Consider the following 15,277-nt stretch of genomic DNA (forward strand, 5'->3'; position numbering starts at 1 on the left):
TGACCAATTTCCTTAAGACCACTAACCTCTTCCAAAATCTTCTAATCCTTCTTTAATTTTGATTAAAGGCTAATCCCATCATTTCCTACCCCTAATCCCAACTCAAAATATTTAATTAAGATTAAATATTAATCTTCATGTTTATTAAAAAAGTTTTAATAAATATCTCCTCAACCCAAACCCTTGAAATAAATAAAACTTTATTTATTTCCTAAAAATCTAATTTATCCTCATCCTAAGAAGTTCTAGACTCTTCTAGAAAGTCTTCATCCTCATCTTAGGAAATTCTAGACTATTCTAGAAAGTCTTTATCCTCATCCAAAGCCTAGACTCTTCTAGAAGATGTCTTTAAACCTAATCCTAATCCCCTCCTAACCTTGTCACATTCTCTAAACATGGTTTAAGACTTACTAACCCAAGCCAAAGTTAACAAATATCTCCTCCTTCACCCACCCTCATTAAATGCCATCCACTTGCCTATCCCTAAGCTAATCTTAAACCATCCTAATCTATCCTCTAATCATTTGCACAATCCTAAGCAAGCTTAAAACCCTCCTAATCAAGCCCAAGTCAAAATTGCTCTCATCTCCCTCAAAATATCTCAACCATAAAACTTTATGAAGCCCACTAGGCCATAAATGATCTTCCTAGCCCTTTTATTGCTCTTAAAAGCCATTATGAGGGTCTTTATGAAGATTTTATCCCTTGAGCCTCCTCTGTTGACTCATCCTTCCCCTTTCCTCCATCCTCTCACCCTATGACATGTGTCACTCCCTGATTGGCTGCAAGGAAGCACAATCCATGTGCTCTCCTCTCATGCAATCTGAGCCCTCCATGAGCTTTTTCCCATCCTTGCATCTTAGCCCTCAATCCCTCAAGCCTCTTTCCTATAAATTGGATCCTTCCGCTTTGCAAAACAACACAATCCATGAAGTAAAGTCATAATGCCATTTTAAGAAGCCATTTTACATCAAAACCATATACTCACACCCAAATTCCAACTCCATTTGAAGCCCTTTTTGAAGCATAAGCTTGAGCATACATCCTATCTATTTAGACAAAGCCACTCAACAAGAGAGCTTCTCATTGAGAGAGCCCATTAATGGCTCATATTCTCAATTGAGAGCTCATCTTAGTCTATCTTAAAGTTTATGAATTTTGTTTAGTTAGTAGAAGCTTTATTTAAATTTGTTTTCTATTTGCATACTAACATTTCTCATATACAACTACCGTCGCTTTGTGAAGGATTTTTCACGAGTAGCCCATCCCATCACTTCTCTTCAGAGGAAAGGGAAAATTTTGTTTGGTTAGACCAGTGTGAAGTAGCATTTAATGCTCTTAAGGAGTGTTTGACCAGTGCAACAATCCTTGCAGTGCCTAATCATATAGGTGATTTCATGGTTTGCACAGATGCTTCGTTGGAAGGCGTGGGTGTGGTGTTAATGCAGGATGGTTGAGTGATTTCTTTTGAGTCTAGAAAACTCAAGGACCATGAGCTAAACTACCCCACTCATGATTTGGAACTCGCGGCCATAGTGCATGCCCTTGTCTGTTGGAGGCATTTTCTTTTGGGACATAGGTTTGAGTTGCATAGCGATCATAGGAGCTTGTAGTATATCTTTAATCAACCAAACTTGAATGCACGACAACGTCGTTGGATGGAGTTCCTGTGTGAGTATGACTTTGATGTTCATTACATCAAAGGGAAGGAGAATGTTGTCGCAGATGCTTTGAGAAAGAGGCAACATGAGGTATCAATGTTGTCATTGGGAGTGGATTTGTGAAGCCGTATTTTGGAGGCTTTGCCTAGTGACACTTCGTATTAGGAGGTGAGGGTGGAGATCGAGTCTGGACGCACCCTTGAGGGGAGATTTTTAGGTTATATGCTAGAGTTTGATGGACTATTGTGACACTTAGGGCATATTTATGTACCCTTTTTGGGTGATCTTCGTACCTTAGTTTTGTTAGAAACACATTGTGCACCATATTCTGCACATCCTGAGGTCAAGAAGATGCATGCTAATCTCAAAAAGCTATACTTTTGGGTAGGGATGAGACACGATGTTGCTGATTTTGTTGCTAGATGTCTTGAGTGCTAGAGAGTGAAGGCAGAGCATCAGCATCCGGTGGGTCTTTTGCAGCCACATGCCATTCCAAAATGGAAGTGGGATACAATATCCATTGATTTTATCACAGGGTTTCCTATGTCATCATGGAGACATGATTGTATCATGGTGACAGTGGACAAGTTGTCCAAGGTAGCACATTTTTCACCCATGAGAGCATCCTACACAACTTCTTCTGTAGCGCATGTTTTCTTGGCAGATATTGTTTGTTTGCATGGAATTCCTCATCAGATCATTTCAGATAGATATCCAGTGTTTACTTCTGCACTGTGGACATCTCTCTAGCATGCCTTGGGCATGTAGCTCAATTTCAGTTCAACTTATCACCCAGAGACCAATGGTCAGACTGAGAGAGTGAATTAGGTTCTGGAGGATATGCTTCACATGTATGTTATGGATAGGCAGGTGAAGTGGGAGGACTATTTGTACCTTGTCGAGTTTGCATACAACAATGGTTATCATAGTTCTCTTGGCATGTCACCTTTTCAGGCCTTGTATGGTAGACCATGTCGTACCCCTTTGAGTTGGGATAACTTGGAGGACCGTGTTCTTTTGGGTCTAGAGATGCTTTAGGATATGGAGCAGCAGGTTGTTCGCATTAGGGAGCATTTGGTTACTGCTCTGGATAGGGAGAAGAAGTATGCAGATGCCCATAGGTTGGATTGTCACTTTTCTGTTGGTGACAAGGTGTTTTTGAGAGTACGGCCAAGGAAGAGCCCCATCCATTATGGGAAAGGCTCTAAGTTGGCACCACGTTTTGTCAGACATTTTGAGATCCTCGAGAGGATTGGTCCTATTGCTTATCGTCTAGCGTTGCCACCTAGCCTTTTGTGCATCCATGATGTTTTTCATGTTTCTATGTTGAGATAGTATATTCTAGATGTGACCCATGTGCTTGATTGGGATGCTTTGCAGGTAGCGGACGGGAAGCTTACTTTGGAGCCCATTCGTATCCTATAGCACCGGAGGCTGACCTTGCGAGGTTGGGACATAGAGCAGGTAAGGGTCCAATGGGATCCAAGCGATGAGACCTCCGTGACTTGGGAGGATGCTACACGACTGAGGGAATTGTACCCCTATCTTTTTGCTGGCTTCCAGGAGTAAGCCTATGCTAGTGGGGGAGGATGTAGTGCCTCTCATGTTTGCAGTCTATGTCTTGTCTATTTTGATTTGAGAGATACTTGATACTCTTATTATTTTATACCTTATGATGACTCGAGGGTCGGATGTTATACTTGGATTCAGTACCATAGATGCTTTACTTCTATACTGTTCAGTTTATCACATTTGCATGTGGATTCCATTTTGAGATGACAGTAGATCTATGATGATATCTAGTTATATGATGTATTGGACCTATTTGTTGATTATGTTATGAGATCGATTCTATGCTTTGGTTATTTACTTCATTCTTGTATCTTCATGCTTTCTGCGAATGTGAATGATGTAAATGGATTAAATAGGTATTTTAATACATGTTGCTTCGGCTATGATATTATTTGCCATTGTACTTGATCGTGTGTTTTAGTGTGCAGGAATTATATCCCTGACAGTGGCACATGGAGTTAGTGATTCAACTATTCATATTTACCCATGTCGTTCCTATATGGTCGACATACCCTTATTTTTATTGTTTAGATCAAAACCTTTCGGTGATTAGTAAATCCGAACTCATTTGCATTATGTGATTAGACCAGTGAGTGTGTCTGTGCATTTAGAAGTTGGCATTTGTCGCGAAAGTGTTAAGTGTTTTTCTATGTTTTTGGGGTTTTCGGATTTTAATCTTTTCTAATTTAATTTTTGGCAGCTTTGAATTAGGTGAAATCCCATTGCGGATAATAACCTATTTTCATTTGGGTCAATTCGGAGTTTAACTACTCCAGCTAGCTATTTTCCAGAATTGACTATTCACCCAAAAAGTGAATAAGTATTGGAAAAGTGATTTCATAAATCACTTTTCACAATTTGAAAATAGAATTGTAGAGCAAATTTGGAAATCCTCTTCCTGTTTTGCTAATTCTGGGAGCTATGAGCATGGGATCTATGCGAGGTTGGTCTCGTTGGATTCGGCTCGAGGAGTTTATGCTTTGCCGTTGTTTTCAACTGTTTTGGCGGGTGGTTTATTTTATTGTGCGGGTTTCAGTTTCTGCCACTTTTTCCTTCAGGTAGGGCCTTCCCGTTTTATAGTTTTCACTCCGTTTCAGCTTTTGTTTCTTGTAGCAATATGTTAGGAGGCTGAGAACTAGTGTTCCCCTCCATTTCTGGTTGCTAGTTCTGCCCGATTGTTCGGGTATGAATGTTTTTCCCTATTTTTGAAATGGGGTTTTGGGTTTTTGGGCCGTTATGCTAGTCATTTTTGCATACGGTGTCTGTTTTCATTTATTTTTGTATTTTTGGGGTTTTTGAACCCAAAGGCCAAATGGGTTTTAATTTTGAAAATTTTCCAAAATTTGGGGTTTTTACCTCGTTTTGCATGCCAACCTATTTTATCAAGTTTTCTTGGCACATTGTGGTTCGTGGACCTGGGTGATTTGTTTGGATACCAGTTAGACCACTTTTGCATCTTTTTTTGCATTGGGATGCGTGTTGCATCCGTCCTCTCGATTTTGGTTTTTAGTTGAGGGACTTGTTGCTTTGTGTTCTCTTCCAGTCCTTTTATTTGATCTTCATGATGGTGGTGCGCCACACACGAGTACGTGCGCATACATAGTCGGATGTCTTGCGAGCCCCGACCTTCCGTAGCACTTTTGAAAGCTATGATCATTGGGGTTGGGTTGGGAATTTGCATGCCTACGGGCACTCATCATTGGATGAGCATGGGTAGGGTAGGGTAGGGTAGCATATGGAGGGGGCTTCTATTTTGCAGCCCGACGATCATGACGTCATGGGTTGGCAAAGGAGGTTTTATATAAGTGATAATTAAAGAAAACACTAGGAGGTAATAAAATGTGTGAGCACCCGATTAAGTTCGAGGACACAATGTGTGAGCACCAAATTAAGTTAGAGGACACAAGATCCGAGCTTGGGCTTGTCGATGCCAAGCGACTCTCCATGATGTTAGCTCCTACATAGTAAGCCCATTGAGGTGTCTGACCAGGACCTGTAGTTTATGCATTTTCTATGTCTTGGTTTCAGTCATCATACTGCTTGGTGTGAGTGTTAGCCATGGTTGTTGTGTTTTTGTGTGTTTGCGGTTGGATCACTATCTCCATTAGCACGGTGGGTGTGGACCTATGGGTGCCACGTGGTTGGGAGGCATAGCTACCCTCACCACTGCTAGGGACTAGTGTATAGATACGATCTATTGTCCTAGTACAACTGTAGCTAGATGTGTCACTTGGTACTTCGGTATACGAAGTATTTTTCTTGTGATTTATGCTCTCATTATGATGTTAGTTTTAACGCATTCCTCATTATGATGATTTGCATGTAGTAGATGATGTTATCTGATTACATTTTTATCTTATGCCTACTACTAGCATGTTAGATTTTATTTACTTACATTGTAGCATGTTTAGTAGTGACGTCCCTATTATGACAACACCAATGATTTGATCGATGGCTTGGGATGTTATGTGCGGGGGATGGCTAGGGCCCACGATGGTCCTATGATGCCATTGACGGTTGGGAGGAACCGCGTACTTAGTTGGTTATTTTTTCTTATTGCAATGTTGTCTATGTTATTGTGATGTTTACTTCAATTGAATGTGATGTTTCCTTTCTGTACTTTCCCTTCCTTGTTTGATAGATCATTAGATTTCATTTTCTGTATTTCAGTTACTCAATTCTAGTTCGAGTGTTCTGGCGTTGAGATGTGGATCCGATACTCCCCGGTGTGGAGGTTCTTTTGTCTTTTTTTTCCATTTTTGAGTTTCCTTAAGTGTTTTTATTTTCTATGGGTGACATTTGTTCAGCATTGTACGACACTGATAAAGTATCGCACACCCATAGAAATAATGTCGTATGACACTATAAAGTGTCGCATGCATTATTGAAGAAATGTCGTACGACATTGGAAGAGTATCACACGGGTTCATGAGAAATGTCATGTGATACTTTTCCAGTATCGCATGCCTTCTTGAGAAGTGTCACACGCAGTAAGGGAGAAGTGTCAGCCTCCTTTAGTAAAAATTGTCGCACGCCTTTTGGTTAAAACCTACGCGTACCAACAACGGGCATTTTTTTTAGTGTTCCGATCATTTTGAGAGTTGATCTAGATACCCTTTTGGGTGTTCTTGAAGCCTATGTTGTTGCATTTTGAATTCAAGAGGTTTCCTTTGAAATTCAATTTTTGCGTTTCTGTTGTTGTCCTTCGGGGTTTAAAATATATCATTTAAGTATAAGGAATTAAATAAGGAATTCTTTATTTAATTCCTTATACTTAAGATATATTCTAATATATGCGCCGATTCATTTGAGATGGGTTTCAGACCTCTACGAGGTAAGGTGTAGATTCTAGGAAAAACTAGGGCTTCAGGATTTCAGACTTAGCCAGTTTCCAAGAGTCATCTTATGTCTTTCATCTTGGTAGGTCTTTGTGGTTTTCGTGGTTGTGTTCTTTTTTGTAGTGGCATTTGGAGATCCGTTGGTGCTTGGTTGTCTTTCAGTCTTATGTTGCGATCTTTTGGTTTGTGTAGGTTGTATCATGTGCACTTACACTTGTTTAAAAAAAAAAAAAAAAAAAATTGTTCTGACTTGTTTTTCATCCTTGTTTCCAAGAATCTCCAGGCAGGGCATTACATAGTTGATGTTGATTTCACATATGTACAAGCTATTTTTCCAAGGGTGAGATGGCTCATACCATTTCCTTATGAGATTAATGTTGATGAGGCATCTATGGCCATCACTGCTTTACCGGTAGAGGAAGTAGATAAGAATGCTACTGATTTTTGAAAATATAATGTAGCAAAGTCTAAGATAACAATTGATTCGAAGATAGCTTATGTGATGAGGAAGAAGAATAATTTTGTGAAGAAACTCAAGGAACAATTTGGCGTAAGGGTAGAAAGAGATGAAGAGGAAGAAGATAATGGAGATCATGAAGATGCACCTCCTCAAGCACCACTTGCTATCATACAGAATCAAGGTGAGGACCAAGGAGAAGAAGAAGCAAAAATTTATGAAGGTGTCAAGGGATAAGAAGAAAATGAAGCACTTGTTGCCACAAAAGAGAAGAATAAGAACGAAAAGAGGCTAGTAGCAAGAAAACCTAAAAAGGTTGTGAAACCTTCAAAACAAAAGCCTAAAATTCCTATCACCAAGGATAGCACAAGAGCTACTACTAAAAAAACTTAGGAAGTTTAGGAGCCTAAAGGAAGGAGAGCTAACATAGCTAGAAAATAAGATGAACCTGAGTAGAGGCAAAGAAGGAAGTGTATTTCCCCAACTAAATTAGATGAGGAGAGGACCAAGTTAGATGATAACAACCAATTCAAAGTGGTAAGTCATAGTCCCTCTTCTGACTTGCACAAATTGAGTGAGAATATTAAGAATAATGTTGATTTAAGTGGGTTTACACATGCTGAGTTTGATAAACTTGGGAAGTTAGATATGGATAAAGTAGAAGAGTCTATATATGCCATGATGGAAACTTTAAAGATTACTCCAATTGAGATTCCCAAATCTTTACACAAGAGACTCTATGATAGAGTTGACCAAAGGTGCAAATATAGTCTCAGAACAAAGAGAAATAATAGAGAAACTACACTTGCAAGAGTGATGCTAGACTTTGACAAATCTAAGATAAAAAAAGCTATTAACAAGTATAAGGGAAGTTTTTCTCCAAAGTACTGAGATTTTAACATTTTATAGATTGAAGTTTTTGTTCAACAAAGTACACAAATATGGAAGTTGATTTATTGGATGACAATAGGAAAGGCTATTGAGGAGGCACCTATGGAAGTAGGTGTAGAAAAAAAACATGGTGAAGGAACTATATAGGCAACAACTGAGGAAGATCAACAATAAGACTAGGGTGTAATGGAAGTACACATGCCAAGTGCCAATCCTAAAGCAGATATTGTAAGGCTTAAGGATGTGTCTAACACCACTATTCGGAACATCAATCCCCAAATAGAGTAGGATGAATAGAAGATACTAACTGATTCCACCACCAAGGTATAATTATGTAGTCATCCTATGTTGGTGAGTGTGGATGAGATTAAGAAGGAAGAATTCGCATTTTAGAGGGAGAAAACAAAAGCATCATCCATTGCCCCCTCTCAATCTACAAAGGTGCAACCTACAATGTCTATTATACTATATCAAAGAAAGGACACAATGTCCTCACATGCTAGCATGAAGGTAAAAAATGTTTTAGTACCAATAATTACAATAATTGAGAAAGAAGGACACTAGTCCAAACAAGTCAGGAAGCTAGTCCTGCACCTACACCAAAAACACAAGGTGGAGTAGAAATCAAAGAAAAGGAGAAGGATAGGACTAAAGATTCAATCTCAACTATGGAACTAGAGGAAGTGATAGAAATACAAACACTAGCTACCTTACTAGACACTACTACTCCTACTCTTAATCAAGCACTACATAGGTCAAGTACTGAAGCTACACCATTGCAAGCATCAAGGCCAAGTCCTAGCACATCTAAGGTTCATGAGGTCACATCCTATGGTGACATTAACATAGATGATGTGATTGAGTTACCAAATTATGATCTTACAACAATCACAATAGAGAAAATGTGCATATTGTAGGATGCTTTGGAATGGAAGAAATACCAGGAACTACTCAAAAGGGAGCACAGGAAAAAACAAGCACTTCATGGCATAAAGGACATATTTCTTGATGCATTCAGCCTCCCTACACCCGATGAAGCCAAGACAATCATTGAGAAGTTGGAAAATATTGTGGAAAATATTAATGATGAAAACCTAGATTCCAATGTCAAATTACTAGAATGGTCTGAGAGGAAATTTCAAAAGAAAGTGGATGGAAAAATATATAGTGTCATTGCACTACACTAGGTTGAGTTAACAACCAAGATTGAGGGTGTAAAGAAGATGTTGGAGAACATTATCTCTATTTACACCAAGCTATGTGATGTTCCCCTATTCACACCAGAAGTGCATAGATATATTGACCATCTGGAGGGAGATTTGAAGAAAATAGACAACATTATACAACAATCTCTTGGTCAAGGTCAGTCTCATTTCATAATTTTGTCATCAACATAGGGTCAATTAGCAACATTACATGCTCAAGATGTAGATATTAAGGCTACACTGATCAACATCCAATCCATGTTAAACCCTTACATGGAGGTGTTACATAAGGAACTAGCCTATGCAGAGACATTGTTGAAGAAAGATCACCATCTTTCTACATAAGAAGGCTTAGTCACCCTTGCTATTGAGTTAGACATACAAATAAAATCTCTGGAAGTAGCATGTGACAACTAGGATGCTTCACTAAAGATAATGATGGAGACTCATAAATCTTTCTTGGAAGAAAATAATAATTCACGTAGAACCCATGACACGAGTGTCAAAAGGGGGAGAATGACTAAAGGGGCAAAGAATGAAGAAAGTAGGAGAATGCATGAAAGGAAAAAATAAGTTTTAGGGGAGACCAAACATAGATGGAGACTACAGTACAAAACTAGAAATATATTGATCTACTCAATAGGAGTATTCAATTTTAGAGTCAAAATAGAACAATCAACTCAAGGGGAGTTATAAAATTTTGAGATATGACTATTAAGTCATAACTATTTTGAATTTTTTTTTAAATTTGAAATTTTGTATGTAAGCCAACTACTAAAATGGATATTATCTTAGTTATGCTCAAAGGATAAGGTTATTGATGCATGACTAAGTGTTTTTGCCACTCATGTCAAAGGGGGAGATTGTTAATCTTAGATTAGTTTTGACATATGAGTGATAATAAAATTAATTGATTTTCTTAGTTCATGCCAAAAAAGTAGTGTATGTTGAATACAAGTTGTCAGACATATAGTATATGCCGAGTAACTAGTAAGTGTCAAGTCACTCAAGTTCTGATCAGATAGTAGATGTTGAGTCATTCAAATGTTGAGTGATCAATAGATGCTGAGTCATTTAGAGTTTGAGCTACAACATTGAAGATATAGTGGATGTCGAGCATCACACACTTCAAGTTCCAAGTAAATAGTTTTGGACATAGTTATTTGCAACGACAAAAATTCTATGTAAACCATTTTTTAGCTGACTTAAGGATTGTTTTATGATTCTAAGATGATAAGGATGAATCTATATTGCAAATCCCTATGTAGTACATGTAACCAATCAATTGATTCATACCTAACCCTAAGTCACCTAGATCTTCTTAAGGATGAAAAACCCTAAAAGGTTCAAGAGTGAAATGTGAGAAGAGAGAAGTTTGCATGCACAAACAGAGTATTCATGGTGGCTAAGGAGTTGAGAATTTAGATACATTGTAGAATTAGTTAGATGAGAATAGAGGAAAGGAATGAGAGGACATAAATGATACATATGATCAAGGAGGATCAATTACACATCATGAAAGAGGTTATTTATTATCTAATAGGAGAGTGCTAACCATAGGATCTTTACTAATACATTCTAGCAAGAAAATTAGTTTAGTCTCTCAATAGAGTAGTCCTAAAAAATTGTTGTAAATCCTTTAATGGGTGCTTACTTCATTGTAAGTTAAATTCCTTTAATAAGGAACACTTCTAATAGGGTGTTGAAATCCTTTAACAAGGTAAGATCTAACAATCTTGTAAGCCTTTAATAGGGAAGACCTTTCACATGTAAACCATAGTATATGATAAAACATTGTAGCCTTCATTGGATACCCTTTATTATTGTAGTAGTGGATATTTGTGGGTTTCATACCCACCCCATTTTTACCTTCTCATTGGAGGGTTTCTAGGTAACCAAATATCTTGTGTCATAAATGTGTTGAATATTATTTCCTTTCATGCTATGGATGAATATGTTTAGCTAGCTATTTTAGTTTACATACAAATTATGAGATGGATGTGTAGTGAATTATTTTATGGTTAAATTTTTGAAGGACTAATTCACCCCCCCTACTCTCAGAGTTTACTTTCCCTATTGTCTTTCCAACAAAATAGACCAAGCTGCATAGTGAAGACCTAGTTCAAAAGGAACAATATTGACTAAGAGGGAATGAGTCTACCTACCAAGGAGCACAACATTAATGGAGACCCTAATTTGAGTAAAAGGAAGTATATATTAAAATTAGAAGATACTTTTTCACATTCAACATACAGATTATGAGAGTACATAGAAATTTGAATGATTTTGCAAAGAGATTTTAAGGTGATTAAGAGAAAAATTTAGAATAGAAGTTTGATCAAGTGAAGAATTGAGATGTGTTGAGTTATCCAAAGGAAAGTATTTTCAAACCCTAATAGAGAAAAATGGCACCCTAATAAATAATTTTGTGTCCACTTGCTAACCTTAGGGTTGAATGGGGTTTTAATGATCAAGATGAATCATCGCCCTTAGCTAGCACTGCTTTGGTGGCCTAAGGGATTATTTAATGTTTTGTGTTTTGATAAATAGTTGTTGATTCTAGCTATGGGTATGTTAACTCTTGCAGGGTGATCTTGTATCCCCCAACCCATTTTTTGTGAATTTTTAACATGTATATTAATTTATTAATAGAAAAGGACTATTTGTCAAAAAATGTCAGCTTCATCCACCATAAGAAAGAGCCAAGGAGTAGAGGTAGGTAACATTCAGTTAGTGAAGAGTGACGCTTGCCCCCCACCTAAATTTTATGCTATTCCTAAGATTGCAATGAAAGACAAATCAATGGGTGCATTATCCTCAATATCACCTAAAGTAATCATGTTTCATGATGTACGAAGTTGCTACATGAGTAAGATTGGAGAAGTTGGTGAATATGAGATTTGAGAGGCATATGAAAAATTGTGTGATGAAGGAAAAAGTAAAAATTATTGAGGAAAGGGTTAAATAATGCCCTAGATTTTCCAAGGAACTTTAAGATTGAATGGGTCAAGGTTGTACTGAGAAGGATCCATGATATGAAGTTATGGCTACACAATGGAGAGGTAACCAGGAGAAGATTCATAGGGTTACATGTTATCCCACTTTTGACAAGAAAAAGATGATGTGATGCTTGAGTTGTGAAGAAATTGAGGAAAACACAAATGTTGAGTAGAATAGAAAAGGGTTGCCCATCTTGAACATCATTGACCCACCGATTGAATTTGTAGTGAGAGTAATTTCTCACAAATTCTATCAAGCAGGTAGAATAAATAGTATTTCATGTATGGAAGTTGACCATGTGTGGAAAATTGTTATAAAAGATCATGAATGTGATCTTGCCTAGTTGCATAAACTAAAATTGGTAGAATGCATGATATCCATCAGGAAAGAAAATATTTTTCTATGCAAGTCTGGATTTCTTATTATGTGTATTTTATTTTATATTTAGAAGTACTTTGTTGGTATTGGTAATATTGTTTGGGAGCAAGGAAAACTAGTGACAAGAAAAATCAATGAATACAAATCTCAGTTAGGAATTTTTTTTGAAAATGTCATGGACATATATTTTGATGAATTCAAACAAAAAATGAAGATGGGGATGAGAATACTAGAAGAGTGGGTGCCAAGCAATAAACTAAAGATGTTAAGTCATAGATAGGTAATGTCAACCATCAAATGTAAATGTCAAGCATTGAAAACTTGAACATGAACCTAAATAAAGAAGAGAAAATGAGCTTGAGATTATTTTTCAAGATGAACCTGAAGAAGAAACAAGAAGGAAACTACCTATGTTAGTAAAATATGTGAGAAGGCATCATAAACTTGAACAAATGATTGGTGATGTTGAATCAAGTGTAATGACAAGAAGAAGGTTGAAAGAAAATACATGCTTACTTTGTGCATTTGAGCCCAAGTGAATAAAGGATTCTTTAGGCAATGAAGATTGGATACAGGAAATGAAAAATTAATTGACTAGATTGAGAAGAACAATACTTGGAACTTAGTTCCAATATCTAAAGACAAAAATTTCATTGGGACAAAGTGGATTTTTAGGAACAAGCTCAATGAAAATGGTGAACTAACAAGAAAAAAGGCAAGAATGGTATGCAAGGGTTATGCACAAGAAGGAGTTGATTATAAAAAAGCTTTTGCTCCTATGGCTAGACATGAAGGAGTCAAAACTCTGCTTTTATACTTAACTTACAAGAATTTAAAGATATATCAAATGGATATCAAATCTAAATTTTTAAATGGTATACTGGAGGAAGAAGTATACATCGAACCTCCTAAAGGACCTTTAGATCTAGAAAAAAAGAATATATGGTATGAAAGCCCCAAGAGCATGGTATGAAAGACTACATAAATACATAGTGAAAATTGGTTTTGAAAGGAAAAATGATAACAATAACTTATTTTTGAAGAAAGGTAAGAAAAATGAAGTACTATTATCTAAGATATTTGTTGATGATATTATATTTGAATGAAGGAAAGCATTTTATAAATCATTTTTTGATGAAATGAAAATAGAATTTGAAATGTCTATGCTTGGTGAAATCAAATTCTTTGTTCAATTACAAATATGTCAAATGAAGTTTGGTATTTTTATTTCACAATCCAAATATATCAAGGAAATATTAAAGACTTTTGGTATGGAAGATTCAAGGCTAGTGAGTACACCTATGTCTACAATAAATAAGATATCTAGGATTGATGGTTCTACTAATGTGAACCAGATCTTATATAGATCCATGGTAGGAAAATTGTAATATGTTGTTCACAGTAGGCTAGATATTGCTTTGGTAGTTGGGATAGTTGCCAAATTTTCAACAAATCTTGAAGAAAATCATATGATAGTTGTAAAAAGGATATGGAGATATATGAAAGGTACAGAAGATTATGGATTATATCAAAAGATAAGTGATAGATTTGAACTAAATATTTTCACTAACATAGAATGGGTTGGAATTATTGATGATAGAAAAAGTACTAGTGGAGATGCATTATTTCTAGGAAAGAGATTGGTTTCATGGTCAAGCAAGAAGAAGAATTGTGTTTCCCAATCAAAAACTAAAGTTGAGTATGTAGTAGCTATAGTGAATTGTTGAAACATAATGTGGATTAATAAATTGTTGAAAGGTATGAAAGAAGAGATTATAGATCCAGAAGTTATCTATTATGATAACAAAAGTGCTATCAACATTTCAAAAGATCTAGTGATGCACACAAAGACAAAGGACATTGCTATCAAGTATCACTATTTGAGAGAATTAGTTCAAGAAAAAAAAGTGAAGCTAGAATATGTGAATACAAAGGAATAGATTGTTGACATATTTACAAAATATTACCCAAATATGCTCATGAATATCTTAGAGGTAAACTAGGGCTGATTCCCCTAACTAAGGCTAATTAAGAAGACAAGGTGCATTGCATCACATTAGCTAATCAGAACATTCTACTCAGTGGTGGAATGCAACTCTACTTTAGGACATGCCTATGGTAGAATACTTTAGTACAACATAAACAAATTAGTCATAGGCAGGAGATAAGTATCATCCAAGGATGCAAAATATATATAATTCAGATGCATGAAGAGTTTAAGAAGCTGAGAGGGTTACACATCTTTGGCATTGTTGTCAAATAGGGATAGCTTACTAAAAGAGGGATAGATTACTAAGAGAAGTCAAATAGAGAGATTACATATTAAGTGAGAGATTACTAAGAAAGGAGGTAGGATACACCTTAGAGGGAGAAAATTATGTAAGAGAAATTTGCAAATATAGAATAATGATAGAGGGAGTTTTCAGAAAATGATTAGATGAGAATCAAAATGAAACTAAGGATATTGCTCACTCATGGCAATGAAATCTTTTGGATTGTATGGTGATCTAATGACTACCAGTATTCAGATGTTTGAGATGTTGCCCTCAATGCCAAAGAGGGAGATTTTTGGAAATTTATAATTAAAACAATTGTTTTTTGTCATTAATGTCAAATCTATGGATGGGACATATTGCTACCTAATCTAAATGTTATATCTATTTAATTGATGAAGAAGATTTGAGAAGTTACTCATAACTATAGCACCTAGAGGAAGGTTGAAGTTGTGAAAAGGAAGTTACAATGGACATTTTTAAAGATAGACTTTGATAAAGA

Source organism: Cupressus sempervirens, chromosome 5, assembly GCF_028749045.1.
Source record: "Cupressus sempervirens isolate cs-2001-9-10 chromosome 5, ASM2874904v1, whole genome shotgun sequence".
NCBI lineage: Eukaryota > Viridiplantae > Streptophyta > Pinopsida > Cupressales > Cupressaceae > Cupressus > Cupressus sempervirens.